Source organism: Neophocaena asiaeorientalis, unplaced genomic scaffold (genome assembly GCF_003031525.2).
Source record: "Neophocaena asiaeorientalis asiaeorientalis breed wild unplaced genomic scaffold, Neophocaena_asiaeorientalis_V1.1 scaffold30, whole genome shotgun sequence".
NCBI lineage: Eukaryota > Metazoa > Chordata > Mammalia > Artiodactyla > Phocoenidae > Neophocaena > Neophocaena asiaeorientalis.
In genome coordinates this window covers 17,982,265-17,992,714 of record NW_020174923.1, presented here as the reverse complement: position 1 = coordinate 17,992,714, position 10,450 = coordinate 17,982,265, and positions in this window count along the sequence as shown.

The window sequence follows — 10,450 nt, the reverse complement described above, 5'->3', positions numbered from 1 at the left end:
TGAGGGGAAAGAGTCCTCTCCCTCTGGGCTCTGTATTTAGCTCTGTCTTCCTCCCTGCCCCCGCCCCAGAGGTCACAATGGTGCAGGCAGTGTCTCTGCTTCCCCTAAAATCAAGGTTTTCCTCTGGTGGATATTCATTCCAAGGCTTTGGGATTCAAGGCACAGAAAGAAAGAAAACTCGGAGTGGATTTTCTGAAGGGTACTGTATTGAGTGATGTTGCACTTCCGGTGATGACCAGCAGGGGCCGCCAACAGCTATCCCCAGTCTCTGTTTCTACTCCCACCCACTCCGATCTCTTTCCCCGACCCCTGCAAATCGCCAGTCTTGTTCTGGAAGCCTTTTCTATTGGCTGTATAGCTCTCAGTAAAAAAATAAATAAAGTTTGGAACTATCACTGTATGTATATTTATGTTTATGTATTATATTTATGCTATTGAACTAATATGTATATTAAAAATCATTCACGCACCAAAAATTTTTCATGATTATTTTTTAAACTATGAATAGAAGTTCCAATATTTTCTTACCACACCCTAAAGGATCATCTGATGCACCCCTAGGTGCATTCCCCACTTTGGAAACCAAATTTCTAAAGAAAAAGCTGCGCCCCTACCCTCTCTTCAATCCCAGTCTCAACAGGGCATCTAGACAGGTAGCTTTGCCTCCTCTCCAGGACCAAACCAAACCCTCCCTGGAGGACCGAGTGTCCTGACCACTTGCTCCCGTCACAACCTCAAGACAGCCTGAAACGTCCTCCACCATCACCACCACCACCACCAGACACACACCAACCTGCCCTGCACCCACGTTAGACTGCTGGTCTGGAGGTGCAAAACCTCCCCCGAAAGCAGCCTCCTGGCCCTCCTCTCCACTCCCCACCCGGCCCAACACTCACACTTTGCTGTGCCTCCTTGCTTTACTCTGCCACAACCCCATGGGGTGGGATGTTCTGGAACTAGACAGTTCTGTGCTGACATCCTGGCTCCGCCACGTGGTGTACGTGTCCTCGGCCAGTTACATAACATCTCTGAGCCTCAATTCCCTCATCATCATAGGGATAACAGCCTCCGCCTTGGGAGAGGACAGAGAGTGGCTGCCACAGTGCCGGGCACACAGAAAGTGCCCCATAAATGTGGTTCCTTCCTGGGAGTAGGTCTGAGTAGGCTCTCACTAGGTGCCAGCTGGGCAGTGGGTGGTTAGTCTCTGTCTCTGGCTATCTGATGTACCCATAACTGGCCTCAGGTCCTCCTGGGGAAGGCGGTGGTCCACCCCAGGGCTTCTGAAGCCCCAGGTATCTGGTACAGAAAGCATGTCCTCTTCCTGCTGCCCACACACCCATTAGTGGCATCTTGCCGAGCCCTATCTGTGCCACCCACCTCTCTTATCCTCTTCCTCCAGTGCCCAACCAAGGTGCCAAGGGCTTTGCTGTGGGGACCATGTAAGGGGCCCAGGAATAAGTAGCTTATCACTAGAGTGGGGATGAGCTCGCAAAAGGCAGTGCAGACCCTGGGAGTGGGAGGAAGTCCTGCTAGCGAACCCAAAAACCCAGTATCCATTGCTGGAGACTCCCACAAGCCAACAGTGCCTTTGAGTGCCCCTATAGACCCTGGACAGGGCAGGAATGGGGGAGGGTCAAAGACGAAGGAGTGAAAGGAGGCTGGGGTTAGGATAAATGCAGGACATCTTTTCTTTCCCCTGAGTCTGGAGCATCTGCTTAGTCACAGTCTAACCCCACTGGTTAGATTTGCATTCTTCGATTTTCAGAGACCTTGCTCGTAGTTTAAATTTTTATCCTACCGTTGTGGGCGGATGCTCTGAGCTCTAAACATCATCCCCACCAGAGCCACCATTTGTAAGCACACTGCCAGGCGCAGTTCCAGTCTCTTCACATGTATTAATTTATTTGAGCCTCATAACTGCATGTTGAGGCGGGGAATACTATCACCTCGTTTTACAGATGAAGAAACTGAGTGCAGAGGCATTACCCTAAGTCGTAGAGTTGGGATTTGACCCAAGGTCATCTGGCCTCGGGCTCTGCTACACATGCTGCACCTCACTTCATAGCTACTATTATTAGCTTCATTTTATGAATGAAGAAACTGAAAGCCAGAGAAGTTCAATGACTTGCCCAGGATCACCCAGCAAGCTAGTGGCAGAGCCAGGCTTAGTAGGTTTAGTTAGTAAAGAGATTTGCTTAGTTTTCCATCAATTATTCTTCAACTTACAAAAATATGATAACTCACAAAAACAGCTGAACTTAAATAACATGTAAATTTGACTTAGATTAAGTTTATGCATATAATCCTCAGCCTTAAAAGAAATAAATACCTAGAAACAATTTGTAACCTTTCTTGCTAGTCTTTAGCTGTTATCCATCACAGCTTAATCTAATCTTGAATGTATCTAGACTTGATTAAAATACTTTTACTAATGCGCCCTAAATCTTTTATTCACTTGGCATCAGATACTGGATTGAGAACAGCTTAGCAGCTCTCAAGAGCACCTGGCGGGGGATGCCACAATGCAAGAGCCTTCTGGCTTTCGGAGACTGCTTTCCTCCTCCCACACAGAAAACTCAGCCTCTTGGCCTTGGTTTCCTCATCTGTAAAATGGGAGGTTGGGGCACAGGGACTAGTTAACTAAATTCCCTTCCAACTCCATCAATCTGTGTATCTCAGGAGACCACTTTCCGCTCTGCTCATAAAGGAGATAAAAACCTTCTTGCCAACAGGGATATCCAAGAGGTAACCTTTTGATAGATATTTCTTGAAATGTTCATTATTCCACTAAATAAATACCTATTTCCACACCTGTGAAGTTCTTTGAAGACGGTGAATGTATCTTATTAACCGCTGTAACTCCAGCACCTAGCGCAGCGCCTGTCATCAACTGGGTACTGGTTAACACGGGTGAAGGCTCTGGGTGCGGGGCCACGCAAAAGAAGTTTGAAAAGCTCCCCAGGGGATTCCAACGTACAGCCAAGGCTGGCAATAGGTGCATGTAAGGGATCGTCAGCAGGAGATGTGGCCTGAGGCCCTTGGTCATTAGACTAGGGCTGGGGCGTGGACAGGTGAGGACTGCCGGGCAGCTGGATGCAGAGACGACCTCCAAGGCCGCTTGCCTGAGAAGGTAGCTATGGACTCAGGGCAGCAGGAAGAACTGAGGGAACCCAGAGGAGAGCAGATAAATGTGCCCCCAGACCGAAGGGAAGAGAAGAGGCCGCCAAGAACTGATGGCCCCATCTGTGCTCTCTAGTGCCCACCCTGCGAAGGGGGCTTCCATTTGGTGTCTGAGGATGAGGGGGCCCAGAGAGGTCCATGACTGGCCCCTGGCCACCCCCAGCTGGGGGCTCCAGGGTCTCTGGTCCTCGCTGCCCCTGGCACAGCCTCTGAGAGCAGGGGCAGAGCTGATGCCCTCAAGAGGAGTCAGCTCCGTCCCCTCACTCAGGGGAGAGACGGCCCTCTCCTTACACAGGGACGTGGAAAAACAGCTGATCCGCATGATGAAAGATGCTTCTTTTTATGAATTTTAAGTTATATATATGTATATAATGTTGCATCAGACATTTTTTTTCTTTCTTTTCTTTAATCGAGGTACAGTTGATTTACAATATTCTGTTAGTTTCTGGTGTACAGCAAAGTGATTCAGTTATATATATATTCTTTTTTTTTTTTGGCGGTACGCGGGCCTCTCACTGCTGTGGCCTCTCCCGTTGCGGAGCACAGGCTCCGGACGCGCAGGCTCAGCGGCCATGGCTCACGGGCCCAGCCGCTCCGCGGCATGTGGGATCTTCCCGGACCGGGGCACGAACCCGTGTCCCCTGCATCGGCAGGCGGACTCTCAACCATTGTGCCACCAGGGAAGCCCTATATACATATTCTTTTCCATTATAGGTTATTACAAGATATTGAACATAGTTCCCTATAGAGTCGGTCCTTGTCATTTATCTATTCATCAGACACTTTTATTAAGTCAACGCCAAATTCCTTCCTGCTTCTCCTGGGTCTGATGTGAGGCTAACATCCCTCTTAGAGGCACCCCCATTTGGAGGGGGGAGCTGGGAAAGGGACACATTAGGCATTTGTTAGTTTGTGATACCACAATAAGGGAGCTGTCCTCCTTCTCCTCATGGGTCTGGAGATCACAGGACAGGAGGGAGTTCCCTGCCAGCAAAACTTCAGTCAAAACACCTCCTTCGGGCTTCCCTGGTGGCGCAGTGGTTGAAAGTCCGCCTGCCGATGCAGGGGACACGGGTTCGTGCCCCGGTCCGGTAGGATCCCATATGCCGCGGAGTGGCTGGGCCCGTGAGCCATGGCCGCTGAGCCTGCGCGTCCGGAGCCTGTGCTCCGCAACGGGAGAGGCCGCAACAGTGAGAGGCCCGTGTACCGCAAAAAAAAAAAAAAAAAAAAAAACCTCCTTCTCGTTCCCCTCTCCCTGCACGGGCCTCAGGAGTCTCGCACGACCGCATCTCGCCACTGCTCCGCGGATGACACAGCATTATCTTGAGATAATTGTTCAAGATTCTTCCTTGTTGAATGGTACAAAATATCTCTGAAATTAACAGGAAGACATTTTTACATAACTGGTATAACTTGTTGCTTTAATTAAATATTACCTCACCTCATTTTATTTTAACTAGGAGTTTAAAAGTATTATTTAAAGAGTCTTTGAAATGCTTGGAACTAAGAACAGAAAAAATTAAATTTAGAATACAAATGATCTCCTTAATTTCACCTTTTTGTTTTTTGTTTGCTCTAAAACATTATTGAACTTTTGGTAAATATTTTGATTTAAGGTATCTTGGATCTTGTTATTTGGTCATCTAAGACTCATTATTTCAATACAGGGGGAAAAAAAGATTTGGCAATTTCTTTTTACCTTGCTAACATGTAAAGTTTGCCATCCAGTCATTTAAGTGCGATCCCTAGGTCCTTGGTAATATGTATTTGCATTCACGTTATTTCTGTTTTACTGCAGTTTTGAAAAGCACATAACGTGCCACCAATCGTCATGTAATTTTTAGATGATGTAACTATAGCTATCAAAATTGATATTATATGATGCCTAATACTGTGATATGTAAACTTCATGAGATCTTCATTTTCACATTAAACGTGAAAAAATAAACTTAAAAAAATTATTATTTTTTTTTAAATTCCCACCAACAGTGTATGAGGATTCCCTTTTCTCCACACCCTCTCCAGCACTCACCACCTGCAGCTTCCTCGACGATGACCATTCCGACCGGTGCGAGATGACATCGCACGGTAGTTTTGATTCGCACCTCTCTAACGATTAACGATGTTGAGCATTCCCCCGTGTGCTTGTTGGCAATCTGCATATCCTCCTTGGAGAAATGTCTCTCTAGGTCCTCTGCCCATTCCTGGATTGGGTTGTTTGTTTCCTTGACATTGAGCTGCATGAGCTGCCTGTAAATTCTGGAGATCAACCCGTTGTCACTTGCTTCATCTGCAAATATTTTCTCCCACTCTGAGGGTTGTCTTTTCATCTTGTCCATGGTTTCCTTTGCTGTGCAAAATCTTCTAAGTTTCATTAGGTCCCGTTTGTTTATTTTTGTTTTTATTTCCATTTCTCCAGGAGGTGGGTCAAAAAGGACCTTGCTGTGATTTATGTCATAGAGTGTTCTGCCTATGTTTTCCTCCAAGAGTTTGACAGTGTCTGGCCTTACATTTAGGTCTTTAATCCATTCTGAGTTCACCTTTGTGTATGGTGTTAGGGAGTGTTCCAATTTCATTCTTCTATATGTAGCTGTCCAGTTTTCCCAGCACCACCCATTGAAGAGGCCGTCTTTTCTCCATTGTACATTCTTGCCTCCTTTATCAAAGATAAGGTGACCAGGGCTTCCCTGGTGGCGCAGTGGTTGAGAGTCCATAAGATAAGGTGACCATATGTGCGTGGGTTTATCTCTGGGCTCTCCATCCTGTTCCATTGATCTATACCTCTGTTTCTGTGCCAGTACCATACTGTCTTGACCACTGTAGCTTTGCAGTATAGTCTGAAGTCCAGGAGCCCGACTCCTCCAGCTCCATTTCTCTTTCTTTGATCTCCATTGATTAGTTTTGCCTATTTTATTTTAGTTTTGCCATTCATATAAATGGCATCAAACAGTGTGTTCTTTTTGCGTCTGACTTCTTTCACTCAGCATCACGTTTTTGACATTTCTCCGTGTTGTTAAGCATCTCAGCCGTTTGTTCTCTTCTCTTGCTGAGTGGTACTCTTCCTTTGTGAGATGTATCACAGTTTGTTTATCTTTCCCCTGTTCTGACCATTTGCATTTCAATCCACTTTTTTCAGCCGCATTTCCTGCTGTTCCTGCCTCATTGTACCTGTCCAGCCCTCTACCTGTTTGACTCCAGTGGCCTCCTGGACAGTCTTGCACCCTCACACACACACCCCCACCACACACACACCTTGCCTTTGCTTGTGCTGTTCCTTCTGTCTGGAATGAGCTGTTTTCTGCTCCTCTGCCCAGCAAAATCCCCCCTGGGGTCCAATTCTGGCAATTCCTCTTCTGTGAGGCCTCTCTGGTCCCACCCCTGCCCTGCCCTGGACTCCTGGGGCTCTTGTTCTGCTCAAGCGACTGTGATGGCGTTTAGGGGTCTTCTGGCAGGTGATGCCCATGTCTGGCTCTTATGCTAGACTGAACTCCAGCAGAGGGAACAGTGCCTTACTCACTCCCTGTCCCATGGACACTGCCCAATGCGTGGAGGAGAACAGATGCCTGACGTTAGTTGAGTGAACACATGATAACTATCTTGCCTGAGTAACAGAATATGAAGAATCAGGATGTGAATTTCACTTCCTTACACATTCCCAGGGGGATGAGGGAGGGCAGGCCAGGCCACCCCCCAGATGGGGCCAAAGCATCTGGGGAGGGATCAGAGAGTCTCAGAGAGAAATGGTGGGAGTCAATTCTTGAACCTGGCTCTTCCTGTCTGAGCTTGGTTGGAGCCTTCAATACCCTTTCCTCCAAGCCTGAGACTCCTTCCAAAGGAGACAGGCCTGGCTCTCTCCTCACAGCCCATGGATCTGAGAGCCTCAGACTCAAATCTTTCGTCCCAAGGAATCTCTTCGATGATGTGGGTATTTGGGCTAACCCACGGGAGGCTGGAGGGGCTGATCCCATGCCTGGGACACAGTAGGTCAATCTTCTTGATGTCCCTCCCATCCTCTTTGTCTTGCCTTCACTCTTAGGCCACAGGCCTCAACGCAATCTGGCTAAGCCTTTTGGCTGGGTCCCAAAGCAGAGTGGAGGTACAGATGCTCTAAGAGCAGCTCTTGTTTTTGCAAAGGGGAGTGGTCTGGAAAATTCCAGACTGGGAGTCCTCAGGGCCCTGCTTCAGTGCCAGGAGTCACTTGGCATATTTATTGCCCAATATTTATTGAGCACCTGTCCTCCTGGAGGGGTTGCAGCCACTGGGACACACCAGTGAACACAGCAAATTCCCTTTTCTAGGAGCTTCAATTCCACTCACACTCTTTTTTGGGGGGTAAAATTTTTATTGAGATATAATTCATATACCATAAAATTCACCCATTTACTCTGTACAATTCAGTAGTTTCTGGTACATTCACAGAGCTGTGCAACTGACAACCATGATCAATTTTAGGGTACTTTTTATCACCCCCCCAAAAGAAACTTCATGCCCTTTAGCACTCACCTTCCATCCCCGACACCGCCCGGCCCTAGACAACCAGCAATCGACTGGTTGCAAAAGACCTAAAAGACCGCCCGGCCCTAGACAACCAGCAAGGTTCAGTTCTCTACTACATAATTCTGTTATAGCTGAATAACATTCCATTTCATGGCTGTACCACATTTTGTTTATCCATCCATCAGTTGATATATACTTGGGTTGTTTCCACTCCTTGGTTATAATGGATAATACTGCTATGTGTGGACATCGTTTTTCATTTCTTTTGAGTCCACACCTAGGAATGGAATTGCTGGTTCATATGGCAATTCTATGTTTAGCGTTTTGAGGAACAGCCAGACTGTTTCCCACAGGGGCTGCACCATCTGTTCTATGCACTCTTATTGAGGGAGGCCTCCCCTGGGCCAGACCAGACTGGGAATTAGTAAGCTGACTGTCATTTTTCCTGTAAGGCAAAATACCAGTAATTTCCAGACCAGCATTTCTTTTACCAACCTCAATTTAAGATGATATTATTTGCATTCTTGTCATTTTAATATTTATTCTACTAATGAGGGCTCAATGCATAACCTACTTAATTTCTTAACACGATAGCTACATTTTCTCCTAAGTCACCGCAGGCAACTGTTTCCTCCAGAACCTTCCATCCCGGGCCACATTCTCAGCCTGAGGGGATGCCCGGTTCTGGCCAGATGAGCTGGAAAGCAGCAGGAGGGAACTTGCTGGGGTGATGAAAATGTTCTGTATCTCGACTGTGGGGTTGATTACGTATTTGTCAAAAAGCATCCAATTGTACACTTAAAATGGGCGGAGTTTTGTGTTTAAACATTTCTACAAAGTTGTTTTTAAAGTTATTTTTTTTAAGTAGGCTGAGGTCAAATTGCGAAGGACTTTAGATATCATGCTAAGAAGATTGGGCTTTATCCAGGAAGTAATGGGAGGCTTATTAATCAAAGGTTTTTCAGTCTGCTTTGGTTTGGTAGCAAGTAAAAGTCCAACTCAAGACAGCTTAAGCAAAAGAGGGAATTTCTCTGAAGGGTCCAGGGGCAACTCACAGAATTCAAGGCAGATTTGGGGCTGAAAGCCTAAGGAGCCTTCTCTCAGCTTTGCCTCCCAATAACACTGTGGCCGCCATAGCTGAGGACACCGTGCTCAGAGAAGCAAAGTGACTTATCCAGGGATGCACAGCCAGCAGGCAGCATGGTAAGCTTGGAGCCCAGGTCAGTCTGATGCTGATGCCTGTGTCTTGACTGGAGTGGCAGAGAAGAGTTCACTCGGAAAGGTCCCTGGGAGAAACAGAGCCAAGCAGATGGAAGGAGACTGGGAGTGGGGGAGGGGCGCAGAGCACGGCCAGCGGTCTTGCTTGAGTTAGGAGCAGTTGATGGACCAAGGGACTGGGAGGTGATGGAGGGGGACTCAGGACTGCAGATGGCCCGAGGCCTGAAGGACAGAGAGGCATGTAACTGGCTGGGGGTAACTTTCCAAGAAGATGGGCCTGTTTCTCCAGATCCAAGAGGGTAGGTCTCAGAACTTCTCTGAGCCTGTTTCCTCAAATGGGGAGTTAACAATGCCTGCATGGGTCATCAATATTACAGATGCTGCAACAGAAAGCTTCTCCTGGTACCCAGCACTGAGCAACTGCGATGATTATCAGTTATCAACAATATATAACTCTATATTCATAGAGCTACTGTTATTGATAATAATATTGAGTCCTTTATGCCTCCTCCTGCAACCTGCTCACCCTATCGAGCATTTTCTCTTATTCTGGGCCAGGAAGGAGGGGAGCCGAGCACCATCCCTCAGAACTTGATGGTTCCTGGGATGAACTGAGCCCGGAAGAGTGAGGGACTGAGGGCCCGTGGTGCCGGAGGAGGAGCCCAGGGGTTTGTAAGGGCAGCCTGGGTTCTCACAGCCAAAGCTTCAAGAGGACACATATTCGAGCTCTTTCGGGGATGGGGGCATCAGCGCTGGGCTTGTGCCTAAGTAGGATAAATAATAGCCTATTTGTTGGGATTTGAGGTGCACTGGCCCCTAGATCTCTCCTCCCGCCTTGTACTATGGAATTTTATCATAGGAATCTCATTGTTTTTCTGGAGATTCTCGGCTCCATGGAAATGTAGTCCTGGTCTCACTTGGCTACTGAGCCGTCCTATAAACTTCTGTGACATTGACATTGAGTTTCTCACCCCTTCCCCTGAGGGAGAAGTGTGAATGGGGGTGGGGGGAAAGAGCACATCGGGGAGTAGAGGGGCTCACACACGCTAATCGCTTATTTAGTGCCGGGAGCTGTCCAAGGGCTTCAGCTACATCATCTGACTCAATCCTCACAACGGCTCTGTGCTCTAGGTGTAACCAGCTCCATTGCACAGACAAGGCCGCGGAGACTCAGGGGAGATAATGTCCCTTAATCAAGGTCACACAGCCAGGAAGTAGTGAAGTCAGGATTCCTACCCAGAAGCCCCTGCTCTTCCTACTGTGCCCCTTCTGGGAGTGGGATGGGCATGAAAAAGCATCAGCCTACATTTCTCAACCTTACCCCAGAAAAGCAGTAATGTTGTGCAGTTACAGGGGCCCTGACAGGCCACACAGCCAAAACTCTGTGACCTGAGGCAGCCCAAGGCCTGAGTTCATGCCTCAAGCAGGCAGCCAACACCCACCACCCTTCAGAAGGCTCTGCAGGTCATCCATCAGGGGCTCCAGAGTGGCAGGGCAGGCCGGGAAAATACCCAGGACGAGCAGTGAGGTCTGCGGTCCTGAAGATAGAAAGCTC